Source organism: Rhamphochromis sp. 'chilingali', assembly GCF_963969265.1.
Source record: "Rhamphochromis sp. 'chilingali' genome assembly, chromosome: 7".
Lineage (NCBI taxonomy): Eukaryota > Metazoa > Chordata > Actinopteri > Cichliformes > Cichlidae > Rhamphochromis > Rhamphochromis sp. 'chilingali'.
The window spans coordinates 34,377,046-34,390,835 of record NC_137934.1 but is presented as its reverse complement, the minus strand read 5'-3'; positions in this window follow the sequence as shown (position 1 = coordinate 34,390,835).

Here is a 13,790-nt window from a genome sequence, read left to right as displayed (position 1 = left end):
TTGATGCTGTAGTACACAGTAGGCCTACATAGCATTTTTTTTCTTTAATTCTACTTTCTGCCACAGTTTGAAACACCAATGATAAGAACTACAGGAAGGACCTGAATCAGCAGAGAATACATAAGACCATAGAAATGAGCTGGAAGATGTTTAAAGATGCTGTAGATGAGCTGCTTCAACAGACTCTGGGAATGAATGACGTTGTTGTTCAGTGTGAGTGACCTCACCCTGAATCGTGACTTTTAACGTTGTTCATTTTGCGTGACGTGCTGTAAAACATCTACTGTATTTAGCATCTACTGGATTTGTCAGTAAGTTTGGCAAGCATGTGTTTTTCTTTAAATCGCTGTCTTTTGGTCTGAGTGCTATTTCAATAAAGTAAAATGTGAACAGAAAAAAAATCAGATAGTAAAATTAAAGTTTTTTTTTTTCAGAAACCTTTCAGAAACCAGAGTTTAGTGGTGAACCAGTCATGCAAGTCCAAGGATGAATGCTTCTTCAAAGCATCTACTTTAATCAAGCCCTTACCTAATTCTACCCTGCCTTAAATGTAGTCTTTGTTAAAATAAACATATTAAAGCAGCTTTAAATGTTAGCTTTAGTGGAAGTACTACACTTTTTTGCTAATGAGATCATTTGTTGTAAAGAAATATGCCATCAACAATGTAATTTGAAGTACGATTTTTCTCAAAGCATGCAAAACTTTATGTAAATAATGAATTTGCTAATACATTACTCGTTTCTCCTCTCCTTATTGCAGTTATGTCTGTCAGAACTTCATTTATGTTATGTCTCAACAAATTTAAAACTCATAAAAGGTTCAGGACAACATATTTACATGTGCAGAAGAAAATCAGTTTGTTCAAAAAAGATCCAGATTTTTCATGATAAGATACAAATGTTTTGCTGCTAATGCTTTGAGTCCATCTACAATGTAAACAAGGTTAAGGTCATCAGTGGCAGGTCTGGAACTGTTCTCAGACTCTGGATAAGACTGTAGAAGGAGGCCAGGGGCTTTCCCCACTTGTGCTGGCATGGGATGTTTATTCTTTGTCCTCTAAGTGAAGTGTTGGGATCTGAGGTCATGGCCCTTTCTGTAGGGAAGATGGGAAAGCCTTGGTAGGTCCTTAAAGACGAGGGAAATAACAACACGTGCTGAATTGTACATAACAATGGACACTTGGACATGAGGAGGAAGTTATATGTGAGAAACGAACACACCACTGGACATTTAGTGTGCAGAAGAGACAGTCGCACAAAAAAGCATCCAAGTTTTGTCTAGATTGTCTACTCCAATTTAATTTTCTCTAAGTGTATTTTTTTGAAGGCCATGCATACATCTGTATACATTTGTGGGTTTGCATATGTAAGTGTGCTCCACCTAGAAATATGATCATCTGCACAAGGCCGTCTGTACATGTGTTAAAAATCTGTACATTTTATAATTAAACTGTTCTTTTCTTTTTTTAAATTTGTAATTTTAGGGGGTCCTTTATTAGAATGATTGCATATAATCACTGAATTAATATAATTCAGGTGTCTTCTAATGAGTTTCTGCAAAAATAGACCCTTTTGTCCTTCTTTCCTTCATATCCTTCACTCTTCTGTAATGACCCAGTTACAGCGCAGAGGTTGTGAAAGTTTCATCCAGTTTAATCTAATATAAGAGTTTCCTCACTAGCTCTTCTCATTTGTGTGATGTTACATGCCTCGCTGGCACTAGCATACAAAATCAAGAGTGTGTTTGACTTGATCTCCTTCCATATCTTGCAGGTACAGTATTGTATACACCGTTAGAGAAGAAATGGATACTCTCAGTATCACTGTCCCAGCTTCTCTCTTTGATCGTGCTGCAGGGTATTTATTTTCTGCTCTTTTACTCTTCAAGGTGAATGAATACTACTTATCAAATGACCTACTGCATGTAAAAACATAAAGCTGAATACCTGCCAACTTTTAATACATTGAGGTCCATGTTTAATGACCTGAATGTTTCCTCTTTGAGGAAAGTGACTTACCCAAACGCTGTGTTAATCAGTAGGTGCTATCACTTTTCTGTTTGTTTTGGATGTTATGGTTGTGTGAATGTGCAACAGACTTAAACAGCACCCTGACTGATAAACGCACTGCTTAAAAATGGCCCCAGTAGCACAGAAACACACCCTATGTGGAAGTGAAAATATTAGCTGTGTTATAACTCTGTAATGTAGACCTGCTAGTGTTGCAAAATCCATGTAAAAGTCAACTTGTAGTCAATTTTTTTAATAAGCTCCAACTGCATTTTTCTAATCCCTCCGTGAAAGTTATAAGAATATTTATGTGAAAAGTGAGAGTGTGGCAGGATTCAGTTATGGCTCAGCAAGAAATCTGACTTTTAATTATAGACTGAAAGACTCCTTTTTCAGGTTTGCCATGCAGAAAAGCACCCTCTCTGCTAGTATCCACTTTATTTAGGGTGCCCACTTCTTAGGTTTACACTAATATTAAGGTTTGCTGTTGGTTACGTTTAAAATAATGTTACATGGAAACCTTAAAATATTCAATTTAGTTCTGTTTTATTTATGTTATATTAATGCACAACAACACTCAGACACTCATTTGGGGTCATGCTGAATAAAAAATTGAGTCTACTTTGAAAATCTTGGTCGTCCTATATTTCAAGATCTGTGCAATGAAACCGCACACTCATTGGCTAACAAACTGTCAGTCACAAATCAGTAGCCAGTGTGAATGCACCCGCTCTATTCTCTGTCCCTGTTTTTTCACTGCCATGTTGGTGACAGGGGAAATGGTCATGTCAACACTTCAAAACAGCTGTTTACAAACCAAGCTACATCTAGACCCATTTTCTCTAGCAACTAGAGGTTTTCAATGAGCTTTAAATTGTAGGTTACAAGCCCTACAATATTAAACAAACAAAAAATTAGAAAAAAAAATACACCAATCAGATGACCTGATAAAAGCAAACAAGCACTTCCCGAGAAAGGGAAGGAAAAACTCCCTTTTAACAGGAAGGAACCTTTGCCAGTACAAGCCCAGGGGAGGGGAAGCCATATTCCACAAGTGGTTAGGGGTGAGCAGAGAGAAACAGGACTAACGACATGCTGAGGAAGAGAGCTACTATTTTTGAACTAATAATTAAATGCAAAGGGATGTATAAACGCATAGAGTTTAAAAGAGGTGAGTGAAGAGGAAACACTTGTTGCATCATGGGAAGCCCCCAGGAGCCTAGGACGATTGCCGACTAACTAAGGGAGGGTTCAAGGTAACCTGAGCCAGAGCGTACTATAAACATGTCCAATAGGGAGGTTTTAAGCCTGATCTTAAAAGCTCTGCTGTTGGTTCCACAGGAGAGGGACCTTAAAGTTGAAGGCTCTGCATTCCACTTTTAAATATACTAGGAACTGCAATTAAGCCTGCAGTCTGAGAGCAAAGTGCTCTAGTGTAATATAAGAGCTTTACGGTGTGATCGGAGCTGATTTTTTAATCTCTTGTATGTAAGGTGAAGGACTTTAAATTTGATTCTGGATGTAACAAGAAAGGATTGAGGAGAAGATAAAAATAGAAGAAATAGTTTCTGTCTTTCGGGTCCCCGTCAGTACTCTTACCACAGCTTGAGCCTGAAAATAATAAATGCATGAACTGGTTTTCAGCATCAATAATAATAATAATAATAATAATTGGATTTATATAGAGCTTTTCAAGGCACCCAAAGCGCTTTACAATGCCACTATTCATTCACTCTCACATTCACACACTGGTGGAGGCAAGCTACGGTTGTAGCCACAGCTGCCCTGGGGCAGACTGACAGAAGCGAGGCTGCCATGTCGCGCCATCGGCCCCTCTGGCCAACACCATCACTCTGACACGGGATGTTTCTAATTTTGGAGATGTTGTACAAGTGAAAGAAAGCTGTCCTACGTATTTGTTTAATTAAGCCTGTGTTTCTAAGCTAAAAAGAACTAAGACATGAAAAAAGTCATGCCTAGAAATAAAATTAAAACTGTATTTTAATTTTTCAAACTGAATATCCTATGCCTCATTCTCCTCTTCCATCTTAAATATACAGTATTTTGGTAAGAACAATGCAGTGTAGCATGGCAGACTTTGTGGATGGGGACCTGCTCCCTCAGTAGATATGAATTACTCCTTCCAGGGTACTCCAAATCTTACCTGATCAACCTTGACTTCAAACAGCATCGCCAAACCAGCGAAAAATTGTCTTTAAAAATGGCTTTGCATAGCAAAGTGTTGCATTTCTTGGAGGTTCCTGGTACTTTAAAAATAGTCAGTTTCCTATAATAACAACACTGTGTTAACTTTTGCATGTAATACAACTTAATCCGAGACTTATCACTAACTTCCTCAGTAAATGCAGGGGCATGCATGCTTTGGCACAAGCAGCCATCCAGATCTCACTTGCTGTGTCCCTCCTTCTCACCAGACGCTGGGAACAAGAAACTATGGCCCCCAGACCTGTGTGGCTGAGTGTGCATTTGTGTGTATGTGTGTTTGTCGAACAAGCTATCAAACAGGAGCCGAGACCCGCCACCTCCACCCCCGCCATCACCTCCACAGTCCTTTTCCTGCCTGTAGGGTGATTCCTGCCCCTGCGCTCCCTCCACTTCCTTCACACACATATCAGCCTCCAGCAGCAGTACCTCTTCCTGAATCTGGCTCAAGTTCTCTGGATATTCTCTGGACAAGCAACAACAGCTCATCCATCTCTGTGTGTGTGTGTTTCCATGCCTCCATGCACTCTCTTGCTTTCCCTCTCACTTGCTTTCTCTGCTTGAATTCTCACTTAAAAGGAACGCAGCCTGAGAATATTTTAACACATTATCTTTCATCATGTGTCCCCAGGTGACACATAGTTGACTTCCGGGGCCTCTGCAAATATATTCTCAACATACATATGCATAAAATCTTACACTCCAGCTTAGCACTCTCAGGGTGTTATTTAACTTCCTCAAAACTGCCTATAATATTCCAGAGACACGTTGGCTGTACTCAGTACCACTCCCTTTCCACAGTTTCCTCAATGCCCATGTTCACGTGGGACAGATAGTCTATTTCTGTAATTAGGATTTGTAGCCCTAACTTGTATGATAATACTGATGAAAAACGAGCTCAATATATAGTGATGGCTAGCCAACTAATAAATCACAGAAAAATTAAGCACAACAGCCATTCGGCGAGTGGTTTGAATTTGATCACATTCATACAAAGAATGTGGATTTCAAACAAACCCAATAATATGAATAAAAGGTGATTTCAGTGCTGTAACCTGAACTGGAACCAAAACTGTGACCAAACCACAGAAAGAAGGACAGGAATTTGGGATATAACAAAGGTCTTTTTCTTCTGGGAGTTGTGTTTAAACAAAAAGGGTTCAGGCTCTCAGGATTATATGTGACATTTGCCTTTATAAACACCACAGTAACAGCAAAACCATTTTGCCTGTTCTGGAAAATAATCCCCCCTCCCCAACCCCCTTTTTAGTTATCTGGCTGTGTCTGTTGACTGTCTGAAATCACGTTATCCTCTGTGATCCCATGGTGAACTCAGAACTTTTTTTTTTCACATTATACCTGCAGGTCGACTCCATGCTGTTATGATTAGGGCTTCCTCAGTCTGATCCAGAGGCTTTCCATAACATCATTAATGAGGTGTGTGCCTGTGTGTAAAGTCCATCTACCTGTTCAGGGTCAGAAGGGGCCATAACATCAACATCCTGACAACATGGAGGGTTTGGTTGGTGTCAAAATGACAGGTCACTGTGCTCTACAGCTGGTGATGGACATAGATCACTCTTTTCCCATTCGCAGTGCCCCGACCTCACCCCAGCAAGCAGATTGCGAGAATTGGGCTGGTGGTAGGTTGCATACCCTCGATTCTGGACCATGTTTTCTTTTCAGTGGGTCTGATGAATGAGCAGGAAAATAGTCGCAGCTTTTGTAACAGTATTGTAGTAGTACTAGTACTAGTAGCGTGGTGTTGTAGTTTAAAAAATGTTTTATAGTGGTTTTTAAATTACTGACACACATCCTCATGTAAGTGAATAATGCATTACACAAAGATATTTTTTTAACCCGAAATCATAAATATTATCAGGCTTGTTAAAAATTCTTTTCAGAATTTTCTCCAAGCACAAAGTTCAAGATTTGAGTTAAACTGTGTGAAGTCAGCACACAAATGATCAACTAGCCTATTGAGCAACATCAGTACTTTTAACAGGACAAATGGGTAAACTTGAGTTACTCATACTTTTATGATGCGCAGTGCTTTGTGAAACATGTAAGGCTTACAGTATCATACTGTCATGAAAAAGGAAACTTTTCATGGGGCTCTATGCGGTCCTGTGAAAACCGAAGTGCACCTAATGATTCAATAGCTTGTACAACCAACTCTAACAGTCATCATTTGCTGTAAGACTTTATCAGTCTCTCGTATCATTGCGGAGGAATTTTGTCTCACTTTTCTTTACAGCGTTCTTTCATTTCACTGAGGTTTGTAGAGATCCCTCTATGCACGGCTCTTTAAGGTCCTTCTACACAATCAAGATCTGGACTTTCATTGGACCGTTGCGACACCTTGATTCTTTTGTTTTTCACCCATTCTGTTGTATGATCGTTGTCCTGTTTTGACTATCAGACAATCTCACATTTAACTCTATAACTTTTTGGCAGACAGAGGAGTTCATGCTCACCATAATGACCAGTACCCAGGTCCTGGGGATTCGCACTGATATGCTGTGTTTGTCTTTCTTGTGGCCAGACATCTTCACTTTGGTCCAAAGGAAATTGTTGCAGAAGGCTTGTGGCTTGTTGAGATGCATCTTTGCAAACCTACGCCGTGCTGCCATGTTCTTTTTAGAGAGGAGAGGCTTTGTCTTGGCAAGACTTCAAAACAAACTGTGCTTTTCCAGTCTTTTGCTGATTGTGCTGTCATCAGCTTTAACATTAAACATGCTAAATGAAGTCTGTAGAGTCTGAGATGTAGCTCTTGGGTGTTTTGCAATTTCTCTGACCTTGGTAAATTTCCACTCTTGAAAATTTTATTGCATTGTGTTAAAACACACCTGAACCCTCCAGATCAGAAAACTGCCAAATTTCTGCTTCAACAGAGGTACTCACACTTCCTGATGATCGTTTAATTATGTACGTTTTGATTACCTAGCTGCTATTTACCCTCTTAATTCCTATGGAAACTGTAAGGGTGGACTTGGTTTTCAAAGAACTGTGAAAACTTTCTTTCCTACATTTCTGTACATCTTGTAAGTCCTAATCTAAAAACTCTTTTTTAAAAGTTTTATTTTTTTTATTTTTTTAAGATTTAAATACCAGTTGTGGCATGTTAAGGCTCTTTCTGCCCAGACAAGTTTTATTTGGTGGAAATGGTCAAAAGACAGTCCTGCCAAACCACACTGTTGGTTTTTCATAAATGTGACAGTGTGAACATAACCAATTTTCTTTTTTATGATAGGATGTGATAAATATGACAAACAGCTGTGGAGTGGGCCAGAAACACTGGCAAGAACGTTTTCCCTCCATCAGTGCTGATTGGAAAATGTATTTATATATCCAAATTCATTACATATACAACACAGTCAGCTTTACTTTGTGAGACAAGTGGTAGATATAGAAACATAAACATGAGAAAACATCATAGAAACACATACAAAATAAGTGTAAGCATGAAATGAATGAATAAAAATTCTGAAATTGCCACAAATCATATAGTGAGTGCTGCGAGTGCCCTTCAAACATGCCACAGACCCCTTCGCCCTGCCAAAATGCACACACACACACACACACACACACACATATAATGCTGCATGCGTACAAAAGGGGACAAGGGACAAAAATACACATTTATACACACAGTGATCTGATAGAATAAGCTTTTAATGTTGTCTAATATTGGGCCTAATGACATGCTACTATTGCCCTCACATTAATTGATATTACACAGACTCTTGAGGACATCTATTTGAAAGAAAATAAGGAGAAGCAGGGACTTGTAATAGCTTTTTAGAAATAAGATAATCATGGCTGGTGCATTACCAGTGATACAGTGATCTTTTATCTGCCACCTGATTAGAAAACACAATGATGCTCACAGTCATACCCACTTGTGTCAAAAGCATTAAGAGGTGAACATTTCTCAGATAGTGAGAAACAATCTGCCAGCTGTCAGTTTACATTTTCTTTCTTTGAAGCTCGAGACACTTACAAATTGGGGTAATAGCATTCTGGTCACATGGTCCACAATCACACAGGAATATCTGGATGGTAACACCATCCCTGCTATCTAAAAGTTAGTCTATGTTATGGCTTGAATTAAACCATCAAGTTAATGTCTGTATAACTCTATTACAATGATAATAAGATTGCTGGTGGAGCCTGAGGAAATGGGAGGCATAGAAAGGAAGTGTTCCTGTCATGGGCAACTTGAAACCTGAATCACGAGGCCCTAAAACCTGCCAGTAACTCACTTTGTATCTTCCTCCCAAAGGAGAAGGTAGTTTTTGTGTGCATGTGTGGTAAAACAGGGGTGAGTGTCTATACGTGCCTGCAAGTGTACATTTAGATCAAATGTAGCCCACTACTACATCTTAGCAACTTTTCCCATCCCATGCTCACCCCATCCACACTGACGTTGTATATTTTTGTACCCTGTCATGTCATTTCCCATCATTCTATGTCTTGAGCCATCTGTTGGCAGTATTTACCCCTTAAGGTTACTTAAGTGGCAGCTTTTCTTTGTGTGAAAGTATACAGTGGAAAGTGACAGGAAAGATGGGAGGGAAAGGGAAACAACATGCGACAAAAGTCGAGATCTCATGTGCTGTGATCTGAACTTCTGTCTTCACATCTTTGCTCCAAGGAGGTGAACAAATCTCTCCAGTCACTTTTTTTTAACAACCAGATTTAACAGCTGCACCTTTCAGATGTGTTCCTGCGAACGCAATAACAGATTTGAGTTTCCGTGCTTCAAGTGTTTGCACCACATGTGTTTCGCTAAAGTCACAAATGGTACCAATTTGCAGCATGTTTTGACTGTACATCAGATCTTCGGTTCAGATACCATTTTTGGATTCATGATTGCTCCTTGATGCAAGTGTTGGAGAAATAAACAAAGACACATATCTGAAAAATGTATGTCAATTTGTGGCTGAGCAGTTGCAGCAACTTTCTGACCCCTGCTGAGTTAAAGTCTGTGCCAAAAAACGAAACAAAAAAATACTTTAGTTTTTCATTTCCAGGTAAAAAAAAATCTCATTGAGATTAAAAATCTCATTTCTTCACATATTAAAGAATTACAAATGTAGTAGTTAATCTGTGGTATTTTTGGATATAGCTTCTTTTTTACTGACTCGATTTTTGGATATAGCTTCTTTTTTTACTGACTCGTACAACAGATTTAAACTAAAAATCTGATCTTTTGAAAGCATGAATTTATGTCAATAATAATAAATCGTCACTTACAACAGGGATGATCCAGGGTCTGAGTCACAGCTTCATGCAAACCATAGTTGACCAAGGTTAATGGTATGATGGGCATGGGTGACATAAAGCATACTCTGCACACACAAGCTATTTTTCCTCACAAGCAGACGTTCATGGGAAAACTGGAAGAATGTTTATTTATTTTCCAGCTTTGTGGCACATGCTTCACTAATACCAGATTGCACTCCCTGGCTGCTTTGTTTGGTACACCTGTTCACCTGCTCCTTACAGCAATCAGCCAATCTCACAGTAGCAACTTTGGCATGTAGAAATGGCCCAGATAACCTGCTGAGGTTCAAACTGAACATCAGAATGGGGAAGAAAGGTCAGTTAATGACTTAGTGTGGCAGGGTTGGTGGTGTTAGATGGGTATGGGTCTGAGGATTTCAGAAACTGATGATCTACCGCAAATTCAAACACAGTTATCTGTAGGATTTACAGATGGTTCAAGAAAGAGAAAATATTCAGTGAGCAGCAGTTTTCTGTGCTAAAATGGTCTGTGGATGCCAGAAGTCTAGAAAGGCTACAATGACTCATTTAAACACATAAAATCAGAATATTCAGAAGAGCGTCTCTGAATACATAACATACTAAACCTCAAAGCAAATGTGCAGCAGCAGCAGAAGAGCGCACTGGTTGCCGCTCCCCTCAACTAAAAACAGGAAACTGAGACTACAGATTGTATGAGCTCACAAAAATAGAACAATTTGAAAAATGTTGTCTGGTTTGAAGAGTCTCAATTTATGTTGCCATATTTGGATGCAAGTGTCAGAATTTGGCATGAAGAACATGAAAGCATGGCTCCGTCCTGCCTTGGATCAGTGCTTTAGGCTGCTGCTGGTGGTGGTGGAGGATATTTTAGTGACACATTTAAGGCCGCATGGTACCAACTGAGCTCTGTGTAAATGCTGCAGTCTGCCTGAATACTGTGTTTGATTGTGTCCATTCCTTCATGAGCACAGAGCACCCACCTTTGGATGCCTGCTTCCAGGAGAATAACACACCATGTCACAAAGCTCAAAGTGTTTTTTGAAGATAACAGAGTTATCAGTGAGTTTGCTTCAATCTGAGTTAATAAAAAGTCAAAAACTAACTGTGACACTCTGTATTAAATTCATATTCATATTCATATTAAATTCAATTTAATTGTCAATTCAGTTTCATTAATTTGTTGGCAAATCTCATCAAGAGCAAGCAATTGGTGACAGTGGGAAAGAAAAAACTCTCTTTTAACAGCAAGAAACCTCCGGCAGAAGCAGGCTCAGGGAGAGGCGGCCATCTTCGGCATCTAGTAGGGGACAATGAGCGAGATGGGACAAAAGACACACTGTGGAAAAAAACCAGGGATTAATAATAACTAACGAATAAATGCAAAAACAAAAGGCGGGTGACAAATCAAATATCCATAAGACACTGTACCACAGTGTCTACGGTGTGTCCACGCTGCATGTGTATGCATTTGTCTTCTCCCTGTTGTGAGTGTGCTGTCATATATGAGTGGACAGCTTCGGCAGGAAGTATTGGAATTGTATTTAGCTCCATTCACCTTTATGATAAATACTCTTTATGCATTCTCTGATCTGTGAAGTGAAGGCTGTATTTATTTATTTTTTAAAGTTGAAAGCTGAACACCTCTCAGTTCCACTGGAGCATGATTGGCTTGCTGCCCATTTTCTCTAAAGTGAGTGTGAAATATAGCTGGGATAATAGTTTGTAAACCTTTCAGGTTGTCAGCACAAAGTGTTGGAAATCCTGCTTTTAAGAAAAAAACTGTTGAGAGATGATCTGTACGAGAGCGTAAACACATTTAAAGCCTACGCTGAAGTAGTGCCGTAGAGTTATCAGCCCCGTGGAGCTCATTATCTTTGGGGAAATTCGACTTGATTCAGTGGAGGTATTTAGATTCTACCAATCATTTTCACACAAATCCCAGAATCACCCTGTTGCTGACAACATATACACAAACACCCTAATCATGCATGATTTACATTACTCTAAACATCCACGATCTTAAGGAATGTTTATCAGAGAGCACAGCTTATGGTAAAATGAAGGTCAGGGGGGTTTGTAACTGCAGTTGGGGAGGAATCAAGGGGGTTGTTTTAGGGGGCCTGAGAGGTGTGAGTGACACTCTTGCTTAGGCTCCCAGGGCCCAGTAGGATCAGTGCGTGTGGAGCCAAGCCAGCTCGCCACACAATGAGGGGAAATGGGAATTTAATACAAACTTTCTCACAAAGTCTCTCAGACCTCCCGCCTCTGTTGCCGGTTTCACTTCCAGACACCCCCAGCCTCGCAATCACCACCTCCTCCACCTCAACCACAACAAGTTGTCAGAAACCTCTAAGAGATGTCGAGTAGCGCGCTGCCATGAATTTACCACTTGACACCATTTTCCCTCCAACTACAATAAATAACGTAAATATTAAAGCTCACGATAACATGAGTTTTAGATACAGCAGTTCAAACATTGCACACTTTTCTTTAATTTTTTTAAGTGATTCACACACAATTACAAGTCGGCACAGTATATATGGTTAAGAAACATCACATTCTCTGTTACTTGCTGCACACAACAGTGCACGAAGACATGCTATTGTTTGTCGCGCTGTTGGTAATATTGTTATTTTGAACCTGGACAGAAGACCCACTGAGCCGTGTCTTTGTCTGGTAGTGTCATTAAGCGAGTGGCTTTGTTGTTCCACAGTTCATAATTACTGTGGAACAACAAAAACTAGAGGATACAATGGCTTGTGTTGGGTGAGCAAAGATGAATGGCTGCAGTTCTGCATGCTTACCATACTGCATTTCCTTCATTTTTATGTACAAACAAACAGTATTCTGTTCACACATGCAGTTGCACTGCATATGCATTCAATAGAGGGTTGATTCACTCCAGTGTTCCATCATAAATGGATATATAAAGCATATCTGTGCACAGATATCAAAACACACACACTGCACACTGAGGCATCTGTGTTGACCTAGCCTTTGGTCTTTTCCCTTCTGGCTTCCTATAGTGGCTCCACCAAGCTGTGTCTGCAATACGGAACTTTTTTATGTCCTTGAACGTCTTCCTTTCTGCACGCCTTCCTCAGTTGTTTCTCTCAACTGCAGTGACATAGTTTGCAAGACTCTGCAAAATAAATATGTGAAGAGTAAACGAATGAAAAAAGGCTCACAAGGGTGTGCACAACTAGTTTAAGGGTACACTTTGTCGCACATTGCTCTACTGTAAACTTTACTGTTTGTCTTCCACAGCAGTAAGAGCCTGTTCACGTGACATTTCACTATCACTGCTCTTCCTTATTCTGAAGCACATGCAGGGGAAATAAGAGGAAATAAGAAGTTCTGATTTCTGTGCAAAACAGGACCATGCCTTCCACAGCCAAGTGTGAACTTCACGGCCTTTTGTTTGCCACAAGGCCCAAATGGAATCACTGTAATGTGTAGCCAAAATAGTTTGAACCTGTGTGTAACCATTTCAACTTTTGATTCCCCCCAACTTGAATCAACACCACATCTCTTTATTCTGGATAGTATTTTGACCATTGGATATCGTTTTATTTATCCATTAAGTATCAACACTTTACAAAGCTTATAAAATTGCAGCCTTTGTTTTGTTTTTTTGGGTAATACAATAGAATGTTCCTTGCAGTCTAAAACAGCCTGTGTGTGCTCCCGAAATTGAAAACAGGAAATCTCAAACAATAAGAAGTTGTGTCAGGTTGTCTGAAGTTGCAAGGGAAAAAAAACACTACACAAGTCCGACAGTTTTTGTGGAGAGAATTAGAAAAGGCGTGTTCAGTTTTTTTCCAAATGGACATAGCAAAGTGAGAGCACTTTTAAAAAGTTGGGATCTGAATAGACACAACAAGCATATTGTTCATCATTTCCTGAGGCTGAATGATTGTGAAGGAAAGAGACTGACTGGCCATAAAAGCTGCAGGGATTGTGCGCTACTCATTGAAGTGAAAGAACAAAGCTGTTGCATTTGGCAAAACGTGATTTTGGCTGCCGAAGTATTTGGTATCTGCGCAAGGGCAGCAATTAGGTACAATGTCCGCATTGGAAGATGTTTGGGAAGTGCAGGGTATAGAAGTCAATATATTTTAATAAAATGCATTCATAACTCCTCAAACAGTGTATATTTTAAAATGCTAAATAGCTGATATTTCATGTTTTTGTTGTTGATGATGAAACCTAAAAAAGTTTCATCCTAAATCCATCGTGCACAGAACAGCTGTTCTACTTCTAAAACATGATGTTCAGTGTATGCAA